At 40.1% G+C, this 15,838-nt stretch overlaps 1 long non-coding RNA gene across 1 annotated transcript in view; it reads right to left on the bottom strand.

Moving 5' to 3' along the window:
* Positions 1–372: 372 nt before the first annotated feature.
* Positions 373–15,838, bottom strand: part of LOC144616530 (uncharacterized) — a 55,573-nt gene continuing 40,107 nt past the window's right edge. Inside the window, exons 3-4 of the long non-coding RNA XR_013555892.2 lie at positions 2,277–2,406; positions 373–1,325 (exon numbers count right to left, since the gene is read on the bottom strand). This is a non-coding gene — a long non-coding RNA (uncharacterized LOC144616530). The remainder of the gene's footprint in view (positions 1,326–2,276; positions 2,407–15,838) is intronic.

The raw sequence follows: 15,838 nt of genomic DNA, 5'->3' as shown, positions 1-15,838 counted from the left end.
AAAAAACCTGAATCCTGCCTACAGCCGCAGATCTTTTCTCAATCTTTAGATTAAACCTCAGTTTTAGCAAATTCCTGACTACAATCCATGAGAGAACTTGAGGCAGCACTCAGCTTCATTGCTATATTAGTTACCTGTTGTTGTGTAACAGAAAACCTCAACACTTAGTGGTTTGAAAAACAGCAACATTTATTACCCTGAAGTTTTCGTGGGTCAGGAATTTGCCTTGACGTCTCTCATTAAGTTACAATCAAGATCCTAGTTGGGACTACTGTCCCCTGAGAGATTGACTGGAGCTGGAGGACTCACTTCCAATGAAGCTCACTAACATTCCTGGCAAGGTGATGGTGTTTAGGAGGACTCAGCTCTTTGCCACATGACTTTCTTATGACTTCTTACGTGTTCTTAAAGTACAGCATCTGATTTCTCCCAGAATGAGGAATCCAATACAGCAAGCTAGAAGCTGAAATGGTTTTTATGACCTAGTGTCAGAAGTCACACACCATTCTTTTTGCCATAATGATTGACCCCACAGACTATCCCTGATAGAGTGTGAGAGGGGACCACCCAGGATTAGTTCTGTCCAGATGTAAGCTATTTGACCTTGGACTAGTTGCTCAAGGTTGCTAAACTTCAGTTTCCCCCACTTTGAAATTGGGATAATACTGGTAGCTCTCATATAGGGTTGTGAAGATTAAATGTAATATTTCAGAGATTAGCATGTAGTAATCAATACAATGCAAGTTGTATTTTCTCAGTGTAAGTTTTCTAAAAAAGAGTGGGCGTGTGTAAGAGTATAAAATGATGGGCATTTCCAGTATAGCTATCTTGAGCTGTAAGAGAATCTTATGTGTGTGTTCAATAAATATTAGCTATCTTCATCATTATTATTACTAGTTATGAGGGTAATATTGCTTATATTGCAGAACTGGCCCATCTTTCTTAACACTGTTTCAGAGGCATTCCATAGATGACTTGTTATGTGATCATCTTACATCTGAAGTTCATTGAGAAGCTATCTAATGGCAGCTCTTGATTAAACCACATTTAACACATTATGACCTAATAAAATATTCTGAATAGTTAGACTGCCTCATTACATGTCACAGAAATTAAAAGTGCAGCCTCTAATGTAAGTGTGCTGTCTTTAATGTGCTGGCAGAGAGCTTTTTTTTTTTTTTTTTTTTTTTTTGACAGGGTCAGCAGAACACGAACATGCCTGATCTACAGAATCTGCAGGTCAGTTCAGACATTCTGAGTCTTGTTTAGATTATAGAGGTGTATATTACTTTTGCTTTCAGTTTCATAATGGTGGAGTACAGAGTCTGCAAGAAAATAGGATACAGTTTAGGAAAAATTTGGTTGTAAGGATCAGAAACTCAACGTTGCTTAAGAGTAGGTATATTTATCTTAGGTGTTCGGAGAAATCGCATATAATGCACCTATTGGAAATAGACATCTCTTATACTGGAAATCCACTGAAAGGGCGGGCCTACGCCGGCCAGCTCCATCTTGTTCTGTGTCCTTCACCTTGACCACGCCTCCTCCCCTTGAGTAACCTCCCGCTCACCTGCCTAACAGGACTCTGACCCTTCCCCAGCCAATCGGCTGAGGCCACAGCCATTACCTCACCAACTGCCCCTAGGCCCCAATAAAACCTTTGTCCTTTTGAAACTCACTCTCTCTCCCTCGTATCTCACAGCTGAGTTGGTGCAGGTAGGGGATTGAGCTCCAGCTAGCTCAAATAAAGGCTCTTTTGCTTTTACATCGGACTCAGCTCCCTGGCGGTATTTGGGGATCATGAATTCAGGGCATAACACCACCAGATGATTTTTCCTTTTCTCTTGCCACATCGTAGTCTCTCATCTTGGGAGTATGTGGTAGGCAACCTCTAAAATGGTCTGCAATGACCCTCCCTTCCTGGTATTTGTCATCTGTACATATCTGGCCCTTCTGTAATCTTCCTTTCTTGAGTGTTGCCTGGACTTACTGACCCACTTCTAAAGGTGGAAGTAAATGGGATGTCATTTTTGAGGTTAGATTTAAGAAGGTGGTGACTTCAATGTTGGGTATGTGCTCTCTTCCTGTTTCTCAGAACACTTGTGTTGGCGAGAACAAAGAGCCACGTTTTGAGTAGCCATATGGAAAGGCCCAGTTGAACTGGTGAAGACGTGAGGTCCTCAGTGCAACCACCTATGAGAAACTGAAGACCTCAGTCTGAAAGCCTAGGAGTACCGAAAGCCTGCTAATAAACACATGAGCTTGTAAGTGGATACCTCATCCCCAGTTGAGTTGTTGAACCTTGAGATGTTTGCAGCCTCAGCTGACTGCTTGACTGTAACATCATGAGATATTCTGAGCCGAAATTTCCCAGCCAAACTGCTTCTGATTCCTGACTTCCAGGAACTGTAAGCGAATAAACATAAACATTTGTTGTTTTAAGCTGCTAATTTTTGGTATAATTTGTTACCTAGCGGCAGATAATAAATACAGATTTGGTGCCTAGAAGTGGGGTGCTGCCATGGTGAAAACCTAAAATGTAGGAGTGGCTGTGGAACTGGAATTTGAGCAAATCTAGTGAAATTCTAGAGTGCCTCGAAGAAGCTGTTAATAGAAAAGTTTTGTCCTCTTATAAGGCTGAAGGTGAATGCTGGCAGTAAACGGAAGGAAAGGGGAATTCTTGTTAGGGGCCAAAAACTTAGCAACATTGTTGCTTGTAGTATGTGAAAAGTAGAAAATGTGCTTTAAGAACTGTGTGACCTAGCTCAGGAGATTTTTAAGCAACATGTGGAAAATGCTGTCTGCTTTATTCTTGTAGCTTATATAGTAAAATGGGAGAGAATTAAATTGAGAGAAGGATGTTAAGTTAAAAGGAGCCAAGACCTGATAGTTTTAAAAATTTTGTTTTTCCAGATGGCTACTGGTGCCAAAATTAAGAGATGGGTTTTGATCAATATTCAAATCCAGGGTACTGCCTGGAGGACAGAGATTTAAAGATGAAGCAAAGGATCTGACTGGCAAAACTGTTAAGATCTCAGAAAGATCAAAGGTCATGCCCTGGGGTACTAGTCAGTAACACAAAGCGCCCTTTAAAGAGATTAATGGTGCTTCTCACAGATCCTCTCAATGAAACTATAGTGCTTCTAGGCAGTTTAAGAGCATTGTGTCTCTTTTGTTTCAGCCAAGGCTCAAGGGAGAGAAAAGCGTATTTCAAGATTTGTGAGTGTGTCTAATGGAGTGAACCCCAAGATGATTCAGAGTGGACCCATAAAGTTTTCAAAAGAGCTACATATGCAGGTATATTTCCAGCTTGGACTTGGGGGGACAGAGATAATTTTAAACAGAGGAGAGGCTTTTGAATCCCAGAATTATACTGGAAGGAAAGAGACTGTGATAGTTGTTTAGCTGTAAACACATGCTATTTTTCACAACAAAAGGAAGACTCAGAGGGCAGAATAAAGAACTGAGAAGGTAGAGGTGAGAGCCAGGGAAAATTATTTCCAGGCCTTGAAATCTAATCAAGGAATATCCAACATTTGCCCAGCTGGATTTCAGAACTGTCGTGGACCATTGACTCCTTTGTGTATCCCATAAGTTCCCTTTTGGACAGGAATGTGTATAGCAGTTTTCAATACTCAGCTTCCATTGTATATTGTGTGTGTGTGTGTGTGTGTGTGTGTAGAGGGGACAGATAACTTTAATTTCAAAGGTTTGTTGATCATGAGGTATTGAATTTGAAGAGCTGTACTTAGGGAACTTCGCCTGAGAAGTCCCATCAATTCCTGGACCTAATTTTGATGACAGGATTCTGGAATTTCGAACTGATACTATAGCAGTATAAAACTCTCAGTAGTTTGGGAGGAAGGAGATGAAGACTTTTGCATGTGACAGAGATGTGAATTATTGGGAGCCATAGGTGTAGAGAGTAGAAGGCTGCTTCTAATATGGCTCTCAGTGATTCTCCCTCATAGTATTCATGCTCTTGTGTAACCTCTTCTCATCTAGTCTGGGCTGGACCTAGTAACTCACTTCCAAGAATTGTAACACAGCCAAAGAGATAGACTTTCACTGCTAAGATTAGGTTTCAGGATGACTGTGGCTTCCATCTTAGATGTGTTCTCTCTTTCACACACTTGTGCACATCACTGGTGCCAGGGGAAGTGAGCTGCCATGTAGTGAGCAGACCTATGGCAAGGTCCATGTGGTGTTGCAAGGAACCAAGCCCCTTAAGGGTCTCATCCCAGGAGGAGCTGAAGCCTGCCAACAATGTTGCTTCATGTTAAGAAGCATAGAAGCAGATCCTTTAGGCCAGTCTGGTTTTGAGATCCCTGCAGACCTAGCCGACAACTTGACTACAATGTTATGAAAGACCCTGGATTAGAACCACCTAGATAAATGACTCCCAGAATGCTGGCCCTCAGAAACTGATATGATAAATGTTTGTTGTTTTAAGGCCTGAGTTTTGGGGTAATTTGTTATGTGGCAACAGATAACCAAGACAGTCTGCTTTCCCTTTTTGCAGACTGGATTTTTTTTGTTGACTCACTACTTTCTCACAAGGTTGCTTTGCTTGCTAACCATAATTGACTGACTCATTCTCTGGGTCCCAATTTTAAATTTTGGGGGAGACAATCTCATTGGTCCAACTTGGGTCAGAATTCCCATCCTGGTTCGAATTCTTTTACCCAGAAACGTGGAGCATGAAGTGTATAGAGCTGCCTTTTCCAGGCTGTTGGTAAATTATGCTCTTATAAAGACAGTAGGGAGGAAATGATGGGCCTTTCTAGAATTGCTACTTTGAGAAAAGGTGCCCTAGAACTGTTTCTGTATCTGGCAAAGTGAGGTGGATTATTCACAACAGCAAATCCAGGGGCTATAACATTCAGAAGATTCAGTAAAAGTGTTATAGGATGCTATGGTATTAACAGTGATACTTTTAAATAGTTACACATACTAATGGAAGTTAATGCTTGTTGCAACTCAGCAACACTTAGCAAAACTATTTTCACAGTATTTTCACTGAGTAGTTGAGATGATCATATTGTTTTCAAAGTATAACAACACAGGTGATAACTAGAGCTGTCTGGTGAATACATTGACTCCTTCAGGGAGATGTTTTCATTCATCAGGAATGACTTAGAAGTCTGTTAGGAAGGCTCACATCACTGTGATGAAGGAGAACTTCTGTGTATATCTAGGGGCACTAGGGGTTATTGTTAGCATTTTGTGTTTCATTGGTGCTTTCTAGTTGCAAACTGCAGTGATCTTTTTTCTTTAGAGTAGGTTGAACTCAAAATTGTATTCTAGTAATAAAGAGCTGTCTTGTTGAAAGCCTTTTAAAAATCTTTTCCAGATGATTAGTGTTACCCTACATAGCACAATGACTGGAATGTTCTAGAAGGGAGTGTATTGCACTCTAAAAAATAAAAAAAAAAAACAACCCACATATGTGTTTTAAAAACTTAAGGTGAAAGAAGACTTGAGTAAAATATTTAGAACATAAAAGACTAAATGTATCCTAGTGTCAAAATAGTTTTGAATGTGACTGTGTAAGATAATATTCACCTGTAACTAACTGACTAGTTGTTTGTATAATCTTGGCACTGAAGCTTATACAGTGAGATCAGGAACAGGTGAATTTGTGTACCTGCCTCATGAACTCTGGGACACTGGGTCAGGCACTAGCAGTCCTAATTCCTTGAGGACTCCTGGGAACCCTATGAGGTGGCCACAGCCACTACCCCCCATCAGGGACCTTGGACCTGAGAATTTGGCTCCCAGACACTAGATTTATGGCAGTTTAATTATGAAGGAGAAAAAAGAGGCTTCTCTAAATGCTGATGGGAGGGTCCTGGGGGACGAGTAAGTCATTACAGTATAGGAGAAAGTTGAAGGAATGAGTCCCAACAAAGCAGATGCTATTAGCAGATCCGGGAAAGGGTTGGCCAGGACAGCAGCAACTTGAGCTTCATATGATCATGTAAAGGGGATGGAGATAGGGGATTAAGCAACCACACACATTCTTCTTACTAATTATGGTCATGTGATCCACTTCTTTTCCAAAAAGCTTTTGTATTAATTTTATCTGGGGGCTCAGCAGAAGGATGAGTTGAGTTATTTAAAAAAAAAAAAAAAAAAAAGAAAAACACCTGAACTACATATTCTAATCACAGTCATCCAGTCTTTTGAATTTGTCCCTTTAGGGCCTGAGAATAGGTCTGAAGAAAGAATAGTTTGGCTTGCCCTATGGAGAGCTGTTCTTTCTCTAATCAGAAATCATGTATTCTCATTCAAACCACTAAGATACCCTGTTTCCAGATGTGCCTACAGGTGAAATTAGGCTGCCATGTTGACCTCTAAATCTGTGATATTGACATGAAGCAATAATAAGGGTAGCTAAAACATGGTCTGTGAAGGTCAGGATGCTTTGGATGTGCTAAGTCAGCCACTTTTATGTGGCCGGGGCAGTTTGGTGCTCATCATCCAATCAGTTGGCTTCTTTTAAGTCTCCTCTCATTGGAGCCCACATGGGCTCCATCAATTTGCATCCAGTAGCAGCAAAATTCTCATTCTTTCTCTTGCCATTATTACCAAAGAATTCCACTTTGGGGGCGGGGGGTGGGGTGTGGAGAAGTGGAGAGAAGAAAGTGCACAGTCCATATTTCTGTTTTATAGATACCAACACACTGAAATGTACTTATAAGTTAAGGTTCTGTACTTCTCATTGCATTATACAATAAAATGCTAGATGTGTGCTAAGGCAAGCCATCTTTGTTGAGATCAGAAAGGAAAAAAAAAACAATCTTGCATAGTTCAGTTATAGTAGTGGTTCTTATGTTAAAATCACCAAGGGAACCTTAAAAAGTCCTAAATATCCATAGCGATTAATCCAGAATCCAAGCACCAGTATTTATTAAAGCTTTCCAGGTGATTTCAATGTGAAGTCAAGGTTAAGATTACTGAATTACAGTCTTAGTGCTCCGTGAAGCTGCAAATATGGAATTCAGAAATATGTGCAAGAAGCCACTTCTACTAAGTTATATTTCTAACCCTGAGGTAAAATCAACGTGTTCTTGTAGCTAATAGTTTAGTTTGAGCCTGCCTGCCTGTCTGTCTGTCTGTCTGTCTATCTACCTACCTACCTACCTACCTACCTATGAATCTGCCTATCTGCCCATCTGTTCACTCACCCATCCATCTATCCATCCTGGAACAGAGATTGTGTGTATTTTGTGGAGAATCTTAAGTAAAAGAGTGATCCAAGTATAAGTAATTAAACAGGCAATTATCATTAAATATTCTTATTTTTTAAATATTTATTTTTATTTTAGAGAGAGAGAGAGTGCAAGTGGGATAGAGGGTCAGAGGGAGAGAGAAAGAGAATCTTTAGCAGGCTACATGCTCAGTGTGGAGCTTGACCTGGTCCTTGATCCCATGACCCTGAGATCACGACCTGAGCCAAAATCAAGAGTTGGAAGCTCAACCTCCTGAGCCACCCAAGCACCCTGAGTCATTAAAGATTTTTAGATAGCAAAGAAACATGATTGAACTTGGTTTAAAAATCATCTGGTGTTGGGGTACCTGGGTGGCTCAGTAGGTTAAACAGGTAACCAAGTCTTGATTTTGGCTCAGGTCATGATCTCATGGTTGGTGAGTTTGAGCCGGCATCAAGCCCCACATGAGGCTGCGCATTGACGGCATGGAGCCAGCAGCCAGCGTGGAGGCTGCTTGGAGTTCTCGTTCTGACTCTGTCTCTGCCCCTCCCCCACTTATGCCCTCATGCAGGCTCTCTCTTTCTCAAAATAAATAAATAAAAGCTTAGAAAAAAATCATCTGGTAATAGATTTCATGATTAGAGAGTGAACCAGATCAGGCCAGAAAAGGGGTTATTTTGTATTAATATGGTGAGAATATGGGAGTCTTTAAGATTTTGGTGATGAAAACGGATAGGAAAGTGATATGAGAGAAAGAACACTTTAAAAATAATGGTATTTGCCCTACTGAAAAATTAGAATGATCCATACAAAAACAAAAACAAAAAAAGAAAAGAAAAAAGAAAAAAGAATGATCCATGCAAAATCTGTGAGAATAAATATTGGGGAATCACTTGTGGCTTTCTTGTGTTGATCCCAAAGGTCCTTTTCAGGGCTTTATTTTCCCCATTGTCTTTTTCCCGCTGCTGCACACCCAGGACTTGTGCCTGTTTTCCTTTCTGCTTTCAAGCTGCTGCCACTCAATTTTCCTCCTGGATTTTGCAAGATTGATCTTGCAGTGGGACACAGTACTTTGTCCCTTACTGCACTGGAAGGGAAGCACCCAGGCCCTTGATACTTTTAACATTTTACTGCATATCATCTTTTCCATCAAAAAGGACCTGGGTCATCATTCTTTTCACTGTTTCCACTCTGGCTAACATCAGCTCCTGTATTAGTTATTCATTGCCGCAGTAACCCTGCACCCAAAACTCTGTGACTAACACAATACATATTTAACTTCCAAGCTTTCAGATGAACTGGATGGTTTTTTGGTCTTGGCTGGGATAATTTATATATTGATCAGGATTGAAATCTCTTACATACTCAGGTATTAGATGGCTTGTTGTCCATTCTAGAAAGGCCTTAGCTGGAACAATTGAGGCTCTGTTCTATGTTTTATATCCCAGCAGGCTAAAATCCCAATGGCTAAAGCAAGTGACATGGTCACGTCCAAAAACTAGAAGTGGGACGGAGCCCCTGGCCCAGAGTGGGAGAATGGTGCAGGGCAGAGGCAGGCATGCAAGAAAGGGTGAAGAATTAATGCAGACAATTGTTCACAGTCTTTTCTCTTGTTCCGTCCACTGCTTAAGTGAGGGGTCAGCTTTCACTCCCTGTTCACACTCAGAGTCCTCATGAAAGCAGCCCAAGGGGGCATTCTGTTAAATCCTTTGTCTTTATTATTCCTAGATTGATGCTCTAGCCCAAATGTCTAATTTCCTAGTAACAACAACAGCAATAAATCTAATAATAATGATCAAATTTTTTTCTATGTAACAGACACCACTCAAATTTCTTTACTGGCATTATGGCATTATTTAGTCCTTATAACTAGTCTTTTAGAAAACACTATCCCTATGCAACAAGTGAGGAACTAAAGTTGCACAAAGTCGACATTTAAAAAACTTGCACAAAGTCAACATCTCAATATTTCTTTTATCACCAAAGAAGTAAGATATTTTATTGCCCAGAATATGTACAAGCAAAGATAAGAAATAACAGACAACCGCTCAGCATTTTGATGAATGAATTTTTTTATTATGTATATTTTGAGAGCAGATACCAAGGAATAAACATTTTAATAACTATGATGTGGGAAATTAGGTTTACTGGGAATACTGACTTCATATGAACAATACAAGCCTGCATTAATAAGCTACATTTAAATGGAGCTGAAATTCTTACTTCTGCCCCAAACTACAACCCACCTTTCTCTCCCACCCACACATCATTTACCTACTGACTTTACTTTCACTTTATTTTTTTATGTTGATAAAAGATTTTCTAAATTTATGATGATAAGCAGAACTTAACAAGATATATAAACAGCATAGCAGAAAGAATCACAATTAGAATATTATAAAACCCTTTTTCCTCCTTAATTTGCAGGAAGCATACAGGGTGGATAAAGGTAAATTTTATTCACTAGTAGAAGCATATAATATGTAAGCACTAGAAAATGATCAGTACTATTCCAACACATTTTAATTTAGAGCATCTATCAAAATAAGAAGAAAGATTATAATTCATGTAAAAAGGTCTTATAACTCTGCAATTCCTCAGATTTTCTTCTAGGATAAAATCATCTTGGGTTTTAATGAAATTTAGTTGAAATGCACAGTGAATACCATTAGAAGTTCTCTGAGAATTACCCCAATAATGATGACATCATTTAGAGAGTCATAAGTGTGCCACTGAAGTAAATGTTCCAGATTGTTAAATTTTGTCACTTTTAAAAGCCAAATTAATTATATTTATTTTAACCATTTTTTGAAGGAAACCTAATACCAATGTGCTATTTTGCTGCTTTTAGAACTGAGCATACTAAATATTTTATTCATTTTGTGAGGAGTAGGTCTCAGGTTACCGTTACGAATAATTTTTGTTTTATATGTTACTACAGTATTTCCCTCAGGGGCTAGTGAGTTATGTATGTCTGTTTGATTAATTACCTCAAATTTTTTAATAAGTTCTGGTGATTCTCTTGCCACTATTGTCTCTTCCTTACTCTAGGCTGTTTCAATTTGACAATTCCCTTTCCTTGATACTTTTAATCTATTTTTTTTCTGTAACCCTATTTTAGCATAAATCAGATAAGCGTTCCAAACTAGTAGATTAAGTTATATATTACATTATAATTCAGTAGCCTTTTGCCCAAGAGCCTGAGTCCCATATATCTTCTAAAAATATAATAAATTAGATTTATCTGTTCATTCAAAATAGGTTTTGAATGTCACTACCATATTTCATTGACTCTAAGATGTCAATTACAATACAGACTCCTGTTATACAGACTACTAAGAAAGAAATAAAGTTGCATGTTATAAGATGCACCCCCAATTTAGAGATGTTAAAATGTATACAAATATAAGTCGTGGAGGGGCTGAAACATGATATGTGAGTGAGATTATGTTCTGGGTTATGGAGGTGCATCAGTAATCAAAGTTGATAATATCCCTACTCTAATGGTGCTTGCATTCAAATGGGGAGAGCGAATAATTATGCCCGGTGATCATTACGGCAAAGGTAGGCGAGGAAAGGAGAGTGACAAGTGGGAGTGGGGATGCTCTTTTTACATAGTCAGAGTCAGGGAAGGCATCCCCTCCGATGAGGGGATATTTGAGAAGAGATCTAAAGAAAGGGAAAGAGTGAGCCATGATGTGGGATAAGATAACTCCAGGTAGTGGACTCTGAGATGGGAACATGTTTGGGCTGTTAAAGGAACAGCAAGTTATCAAGGCTGCAGTGGAAGAAAAGGGAGAGAGGAGATGACATCAAAGAGATGTGAACTCCAAATTAGATCAGGCCTTGTACACATGAAAATAAGAACTGTGGGTTTTACTCCATGGCAGATAGCAAGCTGTACAAGGATTGTGAGTAGAGAAGTGAAATGATCTGATTACATTTTAACATACATATTGTGCCTGCAACATAGACAACAGGTGGAAACAGGAAGATCGGGTGGGAGACTATTGCAATTACCCAGATGAGAGATGATGGGAGCTTAGACTAGTGTGACAGTGATGGAGGTGGTGAGAAGTGGTCACGTTCTGGGTATGTTGTGAAGGTCAACCTTTTAGAATTTGCTGAAGAATTCCACAGTGGGGTATGAGAAAAAGAGGGGAGTCAAAGATGACTCCAAGATTTTTGGCCCATGAAGGAATAGAGTTGACATTTATTGAGATTGGGGGAAAATGAGGGAGGAGGAATAAGGTGGAGAGAGAAGAAATAAAGACATTGGTTTTATACATGTTAGGTTTGAAATGCCTTAGCTATCAAGTGGAGAGATGAGATAGGCAGTTGGATACATGAATCTGGACTGCAGGGGAGAGCCCCACTCCACAGAAATAAATTTAGGAGTCAAGAAAACGAGTGAACAGAGGTGTCCATCGTTGCCCATAGATTGAGCAAAATGAGGACTAAGAATTGATGTAGGAATTTTCAACTTAGAATTTGTGGGATAGGACAGATTGGAGTGAATGCAGGAAAGAATGAGAAAAAAAGTGGAGGCAGATCTTTCAAAGGGTTTTGTTGTAAAGGGTGACAGAAAAATGGGGTGATTATTACTTCACGTAAGTTTGAAACCTTCTCCAATTACTTTTATTTTTTACTTTTTAAAGCTTATTTATTTTGAGACAGAGAGAGGGAGGGAGGGAGGGAGGGAGAGAGAGAGAGAGAGAGAGAGAGAGAGAGAGAGAGAGAATATCCCAAGCAGGCTCCTTGCTGTCAGAACAGAGCCCAATGTGGGGCTCCATCTCATGAACTGTGAGATCATGACCTGAGCTGAAATCAAGAGTCAGATGCTTAACTGACTGAGCCACTGAGGGGCCCCTCAATTACTTTTAATATCTTCCAGTTGGAAGGCATAGCAGCAAAGTATCTGGGCTGCAGGGAACATTAATTCACTGATGTCATGTCTCAAAAGACTTGGTCAAGAAATGAAGTAAGCTCAAATATATTTTTCATTCAAAGAAAAGCCCTGTGTTTTTTGTCATTTGAATTACTTTTTGAAAATTTAGGGAAGCGTTGAAGGGAAGTGTTGAAGATAACAGAACAAGATTTGCAAATACAGCGTCCAAAAAGGCTCAATCACCTTGTACACTAGAAATCTCTACCCTAAGCAGAGGAATTTGTGTTAGTAGGTGCCTGGGAAGATACTAACTTGGGCCTTAGATACTATTATATGTACTAAAACTTCAGACACTGCCTGTCTGAAAGGGTGGCTGGGGATTCAATAAGAATGGCTCAGAACAGCTAAAAATACAGGGAGGCTCCCATATGAAATCCATGCTGGGAATTCAAGTAGCTGTTGTACTTCCAGAGTGGGTAGCTATAACCTTTTAGAAAGAAGTCTTTGAGGATTGAGTGATTGTATATCAGTAGCTTGTAGCATCCCATTAAATGCAGTTCCTGATTTTCACTGGCTAGATAACTCCCAACTCTGGCCTCAAGGCAGGGTGACAACCCCACTCGCTTGAGTTTTTTCAGACTCTGGTGTCAGTGGATCTCTAGGTGGTGTTTCACAAATGCTCATGGGTCAGCCCCTGCTGTCCCCACTCCACTGGGTACCACCGTCCACTCTGTCGTGGGTGGCTGATTCTATGCTGCACCTTCAGGCTGCTTTTCCTTCCCTTGGCAGGTTCAAATAGCTATTTTGAGGTAGCCAGAGTGGCCACTTTCTGCTAAACTTTAGGCTCTGTTGCTGAATCTTATTCATCATGCTGGATATCTTCTTTACTTGGAATGATTTCTGTCTTTAAGACTCTGAAAGTGCTTGCAGGCAATTTACCTTATCTTTCTCCTCACCTTTGTTTGCCAGAAATACCATCTATGTCTGAACTGTACTCATGGACCATGTTTGGGTTCTTTGCCTTTGAGGCTCCTCATTCCTTATGTAAATCATTGGATGTAAAGAGATACCAAGAGCTGTGAATCAACTCCACATGCCAGATGGATCCAAGTTTCAGCTATTTCCAAGCTAACTGGGAACCCTTCAGAGCACCTGTGGATTCTAGAGAGGCGGGGAAAATGCAGTGGTATGAGGCCTCTGCATTTTTTTTCTCTTTTATCTATGCCACAGTAGTTCAGATCTTTGGAGAAGCAGGAAGAGAAATCGGAGTTTAGATTCTCTATTACCATATTTATTCTTTACCATAAAACCTATTTTAGAGACTTAAATTGATGGTGGATATTGCTGGAATCTGAAAAAAATAATATAGCAGTGTGTGTGTGTGTGTGTGTGTGTGTGTGTGTGTGTCTGCTAGTCTGCCTGCTAGGCTGGAAAAAGCTTCTCAGTTGCTTTTTCCTTTATTGAGTATAGGACATGCCTTAAAAATAAATCCTCTGATTTTGCTCTTGGAACTTTGGGAGTTCAGATAGGCGGAGAATATGTCGGAGTTTCATTTAGAATCGCTATTAAAAAGCCTTCGTATATAGATGATGATGGTACTGACATACACTGTTGGCACACTGAATAGTTAGCAGTGGTTTTTGTTCTCCCCAGCAGCAGGGATGTGTCTGAGCTGAGATGTCCCTGCTACTCTCCAGGTCCCCATTTGTGAAATGGTTGGCTGCTTCCAGGGAGGAAGTTGATGGCTGGGAACCATTTTCTCTGTGCAATGTTAAGTGCTCCTTGTGGACACTGCTGCCACAGGGATGATGAAAACCTGGCAAATTATTGTTCATCTCAAGGCAGCTCCTAATGTGCTTCCCTACTGAGCGGAAGTCAAAAAAGTAAAGGAGGCTGCAGCAGGCAGGTGCTGATGCCTTCCTCTCTTTGGCCAGTCCCCAGCTGCTGGGTCTTCCTTTTGAGGTCCAGGTGTTCATGCGAGCAGCACAATCCATGTGCTCTGGACAGCTGCTCGTAACCCAGCAGAGACAGCAGGCAGGTGAAACACTAAAACGTTATTCTATGAAATATTTAAAGAAAGCTGTGAATTTAGTTTTCTTTTGATTAGTTCTCCAGATCTATACTTCACTAGCTTTGCTGAAGGGCCAGAATCAAACCAGAGATCCCCCAAGAGCCTATTTAAGTACTTTGCAGTGTTTACTTAATATTTTAAAGATAAAAACACTTTGGAACAATGAGCACTCCAAAAAAAAACCAACAAAAACCGCCCCCCCAAACCTATTTATGGACCCTGTGGGCATTTCACCTTTAAGACAGCAAAGCTGCCAGGAAACTGAGACGTCTTTCATTTTTATAGCACTAGATAAATTATGGGATGAGTCCGCTTCAGTGGGGTCTTTTAACTCTTTCTGCTCTGTCTTCTGGTGTGTGAAGCTTAATCTCAGGAGAAAACACTTCCTTTTATTATGATGCCTTCCAGCACTTTTTATTTAAAATATTTTAACAAAAGAAACAAGCAAATCTGTTTTGCCAGGATACGGGCTTGCAAACAAAAGAGCTGTAACAAAAGAGCTGTAGATCTGCCCCTTTTCAGAATTAGAAAACCCAGGCTCTAGTGCTGGCTCTGGCCTTGGTGGTTATGTAACCTCAGGAAAATTTTGGCCATGCCAGTTACTAGCTGTGTGACTGTAGGCAAGTTACTTAATCTTGCTAGAGCATGTATTTTCTTATCTGTAACATAAGGAGAATTAATAATCCCTACCATTCTGGCCTGTTGTGAGAACAGAGTGCAGATACAGCACCTAGCACAAAGCCTTGTACATTGTAAGCACCCAGGAATGTTAAATAATCTGAAAAAAAAAAAAAAAAAAAAAGCATTTGGTTTTAACTCCATTTTAAAAAATTTGTAAAATGGTGGCTGTCATATACGTTGCACAGGGTTATTAGAAGGTTTAAATGAACATGACATGAGTGAGTACTTTATATACTAAATGCCATGTAAGTGTAAAGTATATTCATAATCATAATGGATTTTGAGAAGTGGCAGAAATCACAGGTAAGAGGAAAGAAAAACAATCGAGAAGATAGCAGGAAAGTTGCAAACAATCGGTGGAGTGGCTTGCACATTATTAGAAGTGAAGGAACAGAATTAAAAGTGCCACTCAAACCAAATCAAACCAAATCTAATCCAAACCAAACACATAAACAAAACAAGCTACCCTCCCCAACCAGCCCCCCAGCCCCACCCTCACAAAGCCCAAACAGCACTCAGCCTGCCAGTGTGCTAGCAACACTAAGTTGCTCCTCTCCATCTTAAGAATACATGCATTACAGCTTTCTCTCAGGAGATCTGCTGGTCCGTGCTTCTGGTTCTGAGATAATTAGGGAAAGAATGTTGTGAATAAAGACTGAAGCCTGCTGCTGGACAACACTGCACAGACCTTCCTGCTTCAGTCCCAGGGCTCCTCCTGACCCAGGTGGTGCCTCTGTTCTTTCTCTTCTCAGGAGATATCCTACTCAACCCAGCACTTTGGACACTGTGGTAGGGAGACGGGGCTCGTCCCCAGCTGCATACTTGCTTACTGTGTCAGAACACTGGCGGCAAGGATTTTTATTTTAAGATTTTTTCTGCTGATAAATATGTGGTAATAAACAGGATATTAGAAAAATGGGAAACAGTGAACATGGAAATGTTACCAAGTTTATAACAGTTTCAGATATAGTAGTGTCTGCTATA

The sequence above is a fragment of the Panthera onca genome, chromosome B3, assembly GCF_046562875.1.
Source record: "Panthera onca isolate mPanOnc1 chromosome B3, mPanOnc1 haplotype 2, whole genome shotgun sequence".
NCBI classification, from domain to species: domain Eukaryota; kingdom Metazoa; phylum Chordata; class Mammalia; order Carnivora; family Felidae; genus Panthera; species Panthera onca.
Note: the sequence above shows the minus strand (reverse complement) of the source record. Positions and strands in the feature narration are given on the sequence as shown.